The sequence below is a fragment of the Vigna angularis genome, chromosome 7 (assembly GCF_016808095.1).
Source record: "Vigna angularis cultivar LongXiaoDou No.4 chromosome 7, ASM1680809v1, whole genome shotgun sequence".
Lineage (NCBI taxonomy): Eukaryota > Viridiplantae > Streptophyta > Magnoliopsida > Fabales > Fabaceae > Vigna > Vigna angularis.
Window position 1 is genome coordinate 11397325 of NC_068976.1, and position 13292 is coordinate 11410616.

Below are 13292 nucleotides of genomic sequence, written 5' to 3' on the forward strand. Positions count from 1 at the left end.
AGGAAGGAGCATATCACATTCCATTATAATTCAAATAAAGGATATAAAGTAATACTTTTACTCTTGATTGTCTCATCTTATATTTCTTTTTTATATATATACTATATTAATTTTTTATTCAATTTAAATTTTTAAAAATACCTTCTTAATATTAATAATAATATTACTAATTATTTTTAATTATAAATGAAACCGATAAATTTTATTTAATACAGGTTAATTTGATTTTATCAACAAAGTGTTAAGTGAGTGTTACATATATTAAGATAATATTAAATATTATTATATATTACTAGTTTGAGTTAGAATTAGATTTTGACATCATGTTAAAAAGTGAAATTTAAACTCAAATCTTAAAATTTATACTAAGGTTTGAACTTATATATGTGAAATTTAAACTCAAATCTTAAAATTTATACTGAGGTTTGAACTTATATATGATAATTTAGTTTTATATCAAGCCGATGTGAGACTGACAAATCTCTGACATTGATACATGTACATCTCGAGCGTGAGAGTGAGTAATAGATGGTCTGATAGTGATTCAATAATACTAGATACAACAAATATTACTAGAGTAAACTCTAACTCATAATTATGATACCATGTTAAAATAAAAGAGAAAAAGACATTAGATGAATTCCTAATGTGTATTGAACACATAGGATTATGCATTTATGAATAGAAAAATGAAAAGAGGTGGGCCTAACACTACAAAATTAACGTATTTTAGAAGGGGTTTATTAACGGGGGTTTTGAAAACCTCTCTAAATTCCTACGGTTTTGTCGAAAACCGCAGATAAATTGTAATTTTTTTTAATAAAATAAATTCCACGGTTTAATAAGAGACTGCCAGTAAGGTAAAAGTATTTTTTCGTTTTATGGCGCTCATAAATTAGATTTCGTCTTTCTCGAAAATAACTTTCATTCTCACACCGTGCCCATGCTTCATCTTCTTCTTGACCAGAATCACTGCGAGCATGGTGGCGACGGTACTGGTGCGGCCAGCTCCACTCTCCACTCCTTCTTCTTCTTCTGCACCTTCGTCAAATGGTTGAAGCTGTCGTCATTCAGATCTCCGTCATCGACGACAGTAGTTGCTTCTGGCCTCACCGACACCGTTGTGAGCTCCCTCCCTTTCTTCATTCGATTTTTTCATCTGGTGGGAGGGGTTTTGCTCTTCCTTCTTCATTCTTCCCAAATCTGGTTCCCTATGGAGGATCTAGCGAGGCGTGTCACCGCATTCGGTATCAGTCAGAGTAATCGTCGTGCGATGCAATATAGGGTTTTCATCCTCCCTTTCTTCTGCTAGTAAATTTAAATTTGATTTGAGTATAATGTGATGGTGAAAAGGATATAGATTTGGTAATGGAGACAGAGAGAAAAGAAAACCGTGTTCCTTTTGTGATATCCTCTGTCATGGCTTCCTTGGTTTTCTTGTTCAACATTCTAATTTTTTTTTAACATTCTTCCATATATTTTAAAGTATGAATGAATTCATAAACTTGGTTTTGTTTTTTGCAGCTCAACATCAATCACGGTATTGAATAATAATTCTTATTAGATAAAAAGAGATAAGGTATTGAATAATAATGCTTATCAGATAAAAAGAGCTAAGGTATACTAATTATTATTATGCAAGACATATTGACAAACTGGTTGTGTTCAAACTATGTGGTTAATCTCATTTTACAATGGTAGTTTAAAAAAAGACTGGGAGTTTCTCCTAATGCCAGTGGGAAAGTGAAGATAAAGATATCAAAGAAGGAGTTGGCATAACTTTATGAGAAGCAACACCAGAGAGCTTCTGCAGAACAAGTTCTGCTTCGCTTGATAAAAGCCAGAAATGATGTTAAAGTAAAGGTCCTGTATAACGAGCTTAATCTTAAGGTTTGAACTTCATCTACATCTACCCCATTAATAATTCCATAGCCTTCTTTTCTTTGCATCACTTGGTTTCTGTCTTCTCAAAAGTTTATGTTAAAGAATATTTTTTTTTAACATCAGTCAGTATTTTATTTTAAAATGTACATTAATTATATCAGTAATATGAACCTAAGGAACTAATTATTGAAATGTTAAATGTGCTTATGCCTTATGTTGAATTAAAGGGGCAAATTACAGGTTATAAATTATTTTATAAATAGTGGTATGGGTGTAGATTTTATATATACCTAAGTATGTTTCTAGGATGCAATAGTCTCTGTTTGCATGTCTCTGATAGAGTGCAGATTCAATATTTTGATAAAGAAAGTAACAAAGAATGTATTGAAATATGTAGCATTTCTCTTTTTTATTAGGAACCCTTAAGTGAATAGTTTTTTTATTGGCCGGTTTCTTATGTAGTTAATGAGTTTATATCAACTTATCTTTTTCAAGTTTTAACAGAGATTATTGAGAATGTTGTCTTATACAGAGATTGAGCAGTTGAAGGTTGATTTGCAGAAGCAAGAATTTGTTGTTTCTGAATACAGGGATGAGATCAAATAGATTGTCCAGTGATGTGGAAAGCATCCCAAAGGTTGAGGCTGATCTTCTGGAAATGAAAAGGGAAGGGAATCAGTTAGAACAATTCTTAACTGAGAGCAATAACATGTTACAAAAATTTACAGTACATAATAACAAGCAAGAGAGATCAGAATTACATGAAAAATTTAAATAAATTTATGATAAAAATGTTAATGATTGTTTAATCTGTCATAAACTTGAACACGAGAATATAACATCAGATCAAAACTCAAATACAACATTGTATATGTTATTAATAGTTGTTTAATATCTAAAATATGTCTTAAATATATGGATAAGCCATTTTTAGTTATTTTGCCTATGTTTTCCCGTTTTGATGGGATGGTTTTTTTATGATAAAGGTTCACGTGACGTATGTGACTTTATTGCAACATGCATCTTCCTCCAAAAAGTAATTATACATAATGCATTACAAGACTATAATTATGGCCAACTTTCTATTATATTGTTCTTTCGTTTAACTGTATTTCTTTGTTGTTTCCCCCATTTCCTTCGGCAATGGGTGAGCTGTATTGTTTGGTGAAAATTACATGCCATCTTTCTGATATGGTCACATCCTGTTCCCAATTATTCTGTGAGTATGATTTCAACTTCTAAGTAAAAACAGTGGAAATAGCAGTTAAAATAAGAGTTATATTTCATTTCCAAACTCAGTAATCTAGTGTGTATATAAATATGCATTGAGAATTGAAAGATACACAATCCACTACTGCTGATTAAGTAAACACAGAAATGGTAAGATTTAATTTCAATTTTTTTAGAAATGACAAGGTATAATGTGTCTTTGAATATGCACTCTACTTTTATGACAAATTGCAACAGCGGACCCTGAAGGAGTTAGAGAACAAGTGTATAATTTCAAAAAAGAAGAGGTAAACAGGTAAAGAGAAAGCTTAGAACTTTATGTTCCAAAAGTTGGTAAAGCAAGCAGCTTAGGAAAATCCTTGCATTAATTTTTGTTGGTGTAGCATAAATGGTGATGACCCACATGCAGGTTGTGCATCTCACAAACACTAGCTTACTTTGTGAGGGTAGAAGAGATATTAGTGAATTGAACCGTTTTAAAACATTAACTAATTATTGTTTTATATTTTAGGTATTTGAAAAAGGAAGCATATCAAATGATGGAAAAAATGAAGAAGTACCAAATGACGAAGTTAATGAAAAAGTATCAAATGAAGAAGACAATTGAAGAAGTACAAAACTATAATTATTATTCATAACATGTTAATTTTAATTTTTAAGAAACATTAATTGTATTTCTAATGTTTATAATTTATATAATAATATTTTGGTTTATATTTAATGTTTAAATTTAATTTTGGTTCCATATTATTTAATTTTGGTTTATTAATGATAATCAAGTCATTTGAATATTAAAAAAAATTAAATTATTTACATTTCCGGCGGTTTTGGAAAACCCTCAAAAGTACCGGCGGTTTTCATAAACCCTCACAAATTACCGGCGGTTTTGCTTAACCCCGGTTATTTCCGGCGGTTTTAGTGAAACCCCCACTACTACCGGCGGTTTTTCAAAACCCCTGCTAATTGCGGCAGTTTTTAAAAAAACCGTTGGTAATTACTTAGCGACGCAGGTTTTCCCAACGGTTTTTCTAACCGTGGGTAACATATTTTCCGGGGGTTAAAACCGCCGGAAACGGAAAAAATAACCCCTGGTAAAAATCTAATTTTTTGTAGTGTAAGTCCATCACATGTAAAACTATCACATAATTTTATAACTAATAATATCTTAGCTATATCTAACTCACAAATATCTCAAAATAATTTATATTAAAAAATTAAATATAAAAATAAACGTAGAAGAATATTGATAATAAATATAAAAGGTTAAAAGATAAATGGTTTGCTAGCCACATATGGAATTTTTAAAATAAGTGCTTGGTCCACAAGAAAATCCATAAATTATATTTAATACAAGTTAATTTGATTTTATTAATAAAGTTAAGAAGTAAAATTTAAATCTAACTCAGTCTTAATATTTATAATGCGAGGTTTACACATATTTATATATTATAAATTAGTTTTATCTTTAGTCAATACAACAAATCTCTCATGTTGACACATATACATCTAAAGTGTAAGAGTGAACATTAATAAGTGATTTAGTAGTGGTCTAATAACAATAGACCTAACAAACAATGAACATTACTAAGATAAGTTGTAATCCATAACTCTAATATGATATTAAAATTAAAGAGAAAGACACGGGATGAATTCCTAATATATATTACATACATATATTTATGATAGAAAAAAGGCCTAAATCCATTGCATTTAAAACTAACAAATAATATTATAATATCATAACAATACACTAAGATATCTCCAAATAACTTATATTAAAAAAAAATCAAATATAGATATGTATTGAACACATAAGATTATGCATTTATGAATAGAAAACTGAAAAGAGATGGGCCTAAGTCCATCACATGTAAAACTATCACATAATATTATAACGAATAATATCTTAGCTATATTTAACGGACAAATATCTCAAAATAATTTATATTAAAAAGTTAAATATAAAAATAAACATAGAAGAATATATTGATAATAAATTTAAAAGGTTAAAAGATAAATGGTTTGCTAGTTACATATGGAATTGTGAAAATAAGTGCTTGGTCCACAAGGAAACTCGTAAATTATATTTAATACAAAGTTAATTTGATTTTATTAACGTTAAGTTAAGAAGTAAAATTCAAATCTAACTCAATCTTAATATTTGTAATGTGAGATTTACACATATAAATTAGTTTTATCTACTCAATGTAACAAGTCTCTCATATACATCTAAAGTGTAAGAGTGAACATTAATAACTGGTTTAATAGTGACCCAATAACAATAAATCTAATAAACAATAAGTATTAGAGAGTTGCTTCCTCCACCACCTCAAGTGCTCCCTACACCCCCAAGTTTTTTTTATTCTAAAATTATCCTTACTTACCTTTACTATTTACCTTTTTAACTTTTGATGTCAAAACCCTAATCCCCTCCCTACCTCTCATTTTCACTTTCACTAAACCACAACAATACTTTTACTTTCTTTTTCTTTTTACTCTCACTTTCTTTCTCTTTTTGTCTACAACCCCACCCCCATCCACTCTCCCTTTCTTTGACTCTCTCATTTTCTCTCTTTCTCTGCAACCCCACCCCCACTCTCCCTTTCTTTCTTTCTCTCCTTTTCTTTATTTCTCTATAGTTTCACCCCCCACTTTCCCTTTCTCTCATTCTCGTTTGGTCTCTAAGAGGTTGGTGCTTCTTTGCTCTTATGTTGTAATATGATATGTGTTGTTTGTGTTCTGCTTTGTATGATCTGTGCTCTATGATCTTTGCTCTTTTGCTCCTCTATGTTATGTCTGCATTATTATGTATACACGAAGAAGAAAACTAAACGCAAAGGCCTCAACGGATATGGGAGATTCGTTGGGCCTTCAACAGATGTCGATATTCGTTGAAGCCGTCACGTTTCACTTTCTTATTTTTTAGGTTATTAATTTAATTATATTTAGGTTATTAATTTTTGAACATTTATTTTAATTTAATATCACTAGTACAAAAACAGCGTATAACGTCACGCGTTCAACGTTCAATCACTGAACCAACATTAAAAATGAGCGGTGACATTTTTGAAAATAAATGCAATTATTAAACATTATTTAGAATTGGAATTCGACGTAAAAGGATATAAAATGTCGAATGACTTTTAAATTCGACGTCAAAAGGTTAGTGAATTCAATAAAAATTTGAGCGGGAGATTGAAAATTCATTCACTTTATCTTAGCACGCGATACCCTTTTCTCTTCTCACACTTTTCTCAAACGAAGTTTGACGAGCATCACATGTAATGTTTTTTTCATTTGATACAAATGCATGTTAATTAATTACTTTATGTATGATTTTTGTTTGTTTTAACGGATTATTTTTGTGCTCTTGTCCTTCATAGGCGTATTCTGTTTTCTCTCTCACTATGACAAAACTTTATTCTGACGAACCCACATTTTGAAGGTTAGTTTTCGTTTTCGTTTTCGTTTTGAAGAACTTATTTGTTGGTTTTTTTTGTTGAACTTGTTTGTTGTTGTTGTTTAGTTGAACTTGTTTGTTGTTGGTTATTAATGTTTGTTGTTGATACTACACTACACGTTCATAGTTCATGCTTTATAAAATACCAAACATTGAAATTTGTTGTTTTTTTGCTTTTCAAGTCTCATAAAGTTGTAAAAAAGAATCAGAATTAATTAAAAAGAACAAAAAAAAATTCGCCGTTGAAAGCCCAAAATATTTGACATTGTACGCGATTTTTATACTAGTGTATTTTTATTATTATTATTTATTTATAAATAAACTATTTGTAAAAAAAAAATAAAAGGAAGTGTGGAAAGTTGAACGAATATGCCTCTTAGAGATGAGGTTTCTTGGAGCACTATGATTATTGGGTTTATTTATAATGGTTGTTTTGACGAGGCTTTTGGGTTTTTCAGGGAGTTGTTGCACGAGGGAATTGGAACAAATCAAGTGAGCCTCACCGGGGTGCTGTCTACTTGTGCACAGGTTGGGGCGTTTGAGTTTGGCAAGATTTTACATGGGTTTCTAGAGAAAGCTAGGTTTCTTTATGTTCGTTCTGTGAATAATGCTCTCATAGATACCTACTCCAAGCGTGAGAATGTAGCAATGGCTAGTTTGGTTTTTCAGAATAAGCCAGTGGCAAGGAGCATTGTTTCTTGGATATTGATTATACCAGAACTTGTTATGAATGGTTATGGAGAAGAGGCAATACAACTTTTTCATGAGATGGAAGAGACTGGAGTTAGGCCAGATGGTATTACTTTTATATCACAATGGACCTAGACATCCGGCAATGGATGTAGGAATGCGGTGGGGGTGAAGAAGAAAATGAGAGCTAATTTCCGTATGGAAGTGGTGAGATGTGGGGGTGTATTCATATAGGTAGGGGACCAAGTGAAAGTTAACCCAAGTAATAAATATTACTGAAGGGCAAAAGAGGAATGGGGAGTTGTAGAGAGTGGTCTGTGGTGGTGTAGGGAGCAACTCTCTAAACATTACTAAGATAAGTTGTAATCCATAACTCTAATATGATATTAAAATAAAAGAAAACGACACATATGATGAATTCCATATATATATATATATATATATATATATATATATATATATATATTACATACATATATATTTATGATAAAAGAAAAGACCTAAATCCATTACATTTAAAACTAACACATAATATTATAATATCAAAACTATACATTATGATATCTCGAAATAACTTACACTACAAGAAAAGCGCAAATTACCGAGGGTATTTTTTCGAAGGCCTGTCTACCGTCGGTAAAAGTGATTTACCGAGGGGCAAAAAGTGAAGCACCGACGGCCTAGACGAAATGACATTTCCGACGGTCAAAAAGACCTTAGCGAGGGTTTGGAACCTTCGGTAAGAGCGTCGAGCAATTAAAATCAATGATTGGGGTTCGTCCCCAATTTTGTCAAACAAAGCCCTCCTTCCCCTCTGCCGATAAGAGCTGCGATTTCGGCCCTCCCTCCCCATCGACCTTCCCATTCACTCCGTCTGCATTCCCTTTCGCTTGCTTTCGTTCATTCTCTCCCTATCCCTCTCCCTGTCCGGTGGCATTGTGTGCGTACGGTTCGTCGTGTTGCTGTGGGTTGTGTCGTTGTGGGTCTTGCGGGTGGGGTGGTGGTTCGTGGTCGTGGGCGTCAGGCTTGTGCGGCGAGTGGGGTGGTGATTCGTGGTGATTAGCGTCAGGAGGTCATTGCGGTGAAGCCCAAGGTTGGCTGTTGGGTTGAGAGCTCGCGGTGTGGCTTGGCTTCCATTGAATTGGGTGTTCTGGAGTGCGAGGTAAGTTCTCTGTTTTAGAACGCTACTTGAATAAATTGATTGCCTTGTTCTTCCCTAGTTGTGTGCAATGTGTCCATGTAATTGGTTGTTGCCCTGTTCTTACCAATATGCATGAACTTGTTTGCATTGTTGATATTTCTGTAAGGATGCTGTACTTGACTTGACCACAACAAAACTAAAATGATGGGTGATTGGAGGGAACTCTTCTTTTCTGAAAGGATGATTTCTCTCTGAAGTTTGAACCTTTAGGATTCTTGTCTGAACATTGTGTTTGGAAAGTGAATAATTGAGCAATGTTGACAACGTAGGTTGCCCTGGTCAGATTGTTCAGACCACTGTTCCAGTTGCTATAAGGACCAAATTCAGTTGCTTAATTGCTAGGAACCAATGTCTTTTTGCTAATTGAGTTATTTCCAACGTGCCTTAATTGTTTTAGGACCTAAGTTAGTAATTTTAGTTAATGTAAGGCCTTTGTCCAATAGTTCAATTCCTTTAATTGGAAGGGTGAGTTTAGGGATGAGGAAGTGAGGGAGAAAGGGAACAAAGAGTGTTAATTTGTAGAGGAAAAAAACTAAACAGAGAGGAAGAGCAGAGAGTCAAAGACAGACACAAAAGGATGAAAAAAAAACATAAATAAAATAAATTATTAAAGAAAAAAGAGAGAGAGTGGGGGGACGTGCCCCTCTTGCCTTTGACACAACAATCATGCATGTGTAAGCATGGAAGGTGCAGTGGACTTGTCTTCACTTGTTTACAAAAAAATTTTGTTTACGCTAAGGCCCCTTCTCTAACAAGTCATTATTAGCAAGGTTAATTGAACCAAAGGTCTCAGCCACGCTACCACTATTAATTTGTTTACTTTTGCCACTGTTGTTGGCAAAAGCAGGTTGTTAGATTGGTTCAAGATAGAGAAAAAAATGGAGTAAATGATCCTTATCAACACTGACTGAGCCACTAAAGGGTTAAACTAGGACATGTGTGTAAATTGAGGTAAGCAAGTCTAACACAAGATGGCAAGTGGCAAGTGACTAAGGGAATCTGCAAACTTTATCTGGAAATTTAACTTTGTTGATTCTAGGCTTTTACTCAATCCAACCAAGTCTACTTGCAATGTAAAATTAAAATCAGACTTCACAACATCCACTTATACCAAAAATGAACTCAGAATGGATTTTTGAGATGTGAAAACGCACACAAGTTGCTCTAAGGCCAATTAATCAATTCCAGCAACTTTATATTATGAAATTAGATTTGTTTAAGCTGGGAATTGGTACAGAAAAAACATAGATCATAATATGACCTCCTAACAGCCCATTATGCAGGAAAATTAGCAACCTCACACCCCAAACTGAGTTTTAGTGAAACAAAGGACCAAACAACAATTCAAACAACTTTGAAATAAGTATTAACACTGAATCAAGCTGGAAAATATCAACTAGGTGAAATTAAACTCGAATTAGTGATTTAAAGCAAAGCTAGCATGGTGATAAGTTGAAAACTGTGCAATCATATGGTTTAAGCAGTAAAGCTGTGGAAATGCACTTCATAGCTTATTTGATGTGCTTTCCTTGATGCAAAAGTATCCACAACTGATTTGGAATAGCAAGGGTTGATTTTGGGTTTATGCTTTCTAAACCATCACTTTTTGAGTTAAAATAGAAGTGGAGTAGTGATTTTGAGTTGCAGGATGTTTATAACTCATTGTAGAGTTTAAAGATAATTAAAATCATCAAATAAAGTTACTTGAACCAGTGAATTCACATTGCAAGATGTTTTCAAACTGTTTGTGTTTAAACATCTTTAAATTTTGAGTATGTAGAACCTAAAAAGCTAGGATCAATCAGTCATAAAAGAGATCAATAACTGCTCAATAACTGCTCCTGGAAACTTTCACAGCCCATGGAAAACTCTCCACTCTGCCTGTGTTCTTCTCTGCTTTAATTCTGTTTTCTTACGTGAACCCACAGATTACTCCACAGGTTGTGGGAACTTTCACAGCACAGTTGTTGAACTTTCTGTTTTGCAACTCCCTTTAGAAGCAACATCCACATGTAACTCCACAGGTTGTGAGACTATTCACAACTTGGTTGTTGAACTCTTTGGTTTCATTTTGGTATCTTGTACATCAATTCTTCCCAAATTGTGATTTTGGCACTTAGCAGTTGGGCGATCTGCTTTATATTTGCTTAATGTTTAAAGTGTTAAAATTCTGGTTGTAGCATTTAGACCATTGGTAGCCATCTATACTGTCATTTTGCTTATTTGAGCAATTTTTGAGTGGTATGTTTGAGTCAAATACCTGGTTTGCAACCTGTTTCAATTTCTGAATCAAAGTTTGGATGATTGAGTTGAATATATGAAGTAAAATTAGGTTTGGAACATTGCCTTTGTGAGTAATTTGAAATCTGCATGAGTTATCTTATCAAATAAGTTCTTGATCATATATCAAACTTGCTGATGTAATTTGTAATTTGAATTCTGCATCTTGTAACCTCACTTACTTTGAATGTTTATTTTGGTGGTATGATGGTTTATTTTAATGCATAATTGGCAATAATAAGGGTTGGTTTTCGGTTTATGCTTTTTCTGTGCTATTGGAAAGCTTGAACAAGTTTAAATTGGTGTAAGAAAGTTGATATTACTGTTCATTTCTGTTCTATTTCATATGGTCTCCATAATTTAGAGTTTTGTTTGTGTAATTTTAATGTGTTGGGAGGTGTTGGCAGTAATCATTGTTCTTGCCGTAATGATAAGAAATGATATGAGTGAGATGTCCAGAACCAAATGCAGCTGCCTTATCTCCTATTTTAGTGAGATGTCCACCAACCAAGTAGCTTTTGTATTGGTTGCTACACCAATCAATCACCCAGAATATATAAATATATATGCATCACATTCTGCAGCAGCCCAATGCCCTGTTTTTTTTTTCGCCCTTCGGAAATTACCGAAGGCTTTAGGCCCTCGGTAATTACCGAAGGCTTTAGGCCCTCGGTAATTACCGAAGGCTTTTGGCCCTCGGTAATTACCGAAGGGCGAAAGCCCTCGGTAATTACCGAAGGGCGAAAGCCCTCGGTAAATGTTAGCGACAAGGGATTTACCGAGGGCTCTTTGGCCGTCGATAAGCCTTCGGTAATTACCTTTTACCGACGGTTTTGGGCTGTTTCCGAGGGCTTCTGGCCTTCGGTAATGCCCTTCTTTTTTGTAGTGTTATGTTAAAAAAATCAAATATAGATGTGTATTGAACACATACGATTATGCATTTATGAATAGAAAAATGAAAAGAGATGGATCTAAGTCTATGACATGTAAAACTATAAGATAATACTATAACTAATAATATCTTAGCTCTATCTAACAAATATCTCAAAATAATTTATATTAAATATATATATCTATATATATATATATATATATATATATATATAAACGTGTAAGAATATTGATAATAAATTTAAAAGGTTAAAAGATAAACGGTTTCCTAGTCACATGGAATTGTGAAAATAAGTGCTTGGTCCACAAGGAAACACATTAATTATATTTAATACAAGTTAATTTGATTTAACACAAATATATTTCATACAATTTAATTTGATGTTTTATTAACACAAAATTAAGAAGTGAAATTTAAATCTAACTTAATCTTAATATTTATAGAGCAGATATGTGTATTAAAATAATGAGACAAATTATTTTACGTTAAAATAATCTTATAATATAAATAGAATTTTATAAACATTTCTCATTATTCTAAGAACACTTCATCTCTCTAGAACTCTATTCCTCAGAGTTCTCTAACTTCTCTCTACAATATCTCTCTACTGAGTTATTTGTTCGACGATCAGGATGTGCTTAGGCGATCTTGGCGTTGAAGGCTTCGTTTTGGACCGACCAGTTTCGTGTTCTTCCGCTGGTAAGTGGTTTTCACTTTTATCCGTTCTTCACTAGGCTGTGAACATGCATCATTTCTGCTTTGCATGTGGTTAGCAGTTTCCTCCTTCAGTTTTTAGTTAAATTCAAGCTCTAAGAGTTGTTTTCTATCACCAATTGGTGAGTTGTAGGTTTCTGTTGAGTTCCCTTGCAGTGCAAGGTACAGTTGGAGCGATTTTGTATTTTGGACGGTTAATCTCTAAGGTAAGGGAAGCTAAGTTGTATTTCAGTTATTAGTGTGTTCTGTGTGTGATGAATTCTGTGTTATAATGTTGTTTGGTTGAAAGTTTAGGTTGTGAATGTATGTTCTTTGAATGTTAAATTGTGAAAAACTGTGGAATGATGATTATGAACTGAATTGGATGTTGTGTGCTGCTGTAATTGAATATATCAATGTGAGTAATCTGTTATAGTGGTGATTAAGGAAAATGTGAAGTGAATTGTGCTTGTTTAAGTCAATTTAGAGGAAGTGAGGTAGTGAATTTGAGTATTAGAGGTCAAGTGTTGTTAAAGGCTGCTGGGGTAGTTTAGATAAGTCATATGTGACTTGTTTGAGTCATCAAATTGGTTAAAATCAAGTTTAAAGTGGTAAATTAGAATTTAGGCATCTAAGTTGATGAAATTGAGGTTTTAGAGTAGGATTTGATGCATAAACACTTTAGATTGATGTTAGAAAGGTCTAGAATCACTTAGTCAAGTCTAATTAAGCATATACAACGATCTAGGAGTGTTAGAAGTTGGAAAAATTAAGTAGAATTGGTAAGTGGTGGCTGAGTTGCATAATTATGTAGAATTTCGTTCTGTAGATTATCCAGACTCACTGTGCGAATGGATTCACATAGTCATCTTGGCTTGCATTATAGGTGAGTTAAAATTGACCCTTTTGCACCATCCGAATTTACTCTGAGATTATCACCAGCTGCCAACTCTGCCTGGTAT

At 33.1% G+C, this 13292-nt stretch overlaps 1 long non-coding RNA gene across 1 annotated transcript; it reads left to right on the forward strand.

The window, feature by feature from the left end:
• The first annotated feature begins 891 nt into the window (after nucleotides 1-891).
• On the forward strand, nucleotides 892-3779 carry LOC128197991 (uncharacterized). The gene is made up of 2 exons (XR_008250773.1): nucleotides 892-3409; nucleotides 3626-3779. It is a non-coding gene; the product is annotated as an uncharacterized LOC128197991 (long non-coding RNA).
• Nucleotides 3780-13292: the final 9513 nt, after the last annotated feature.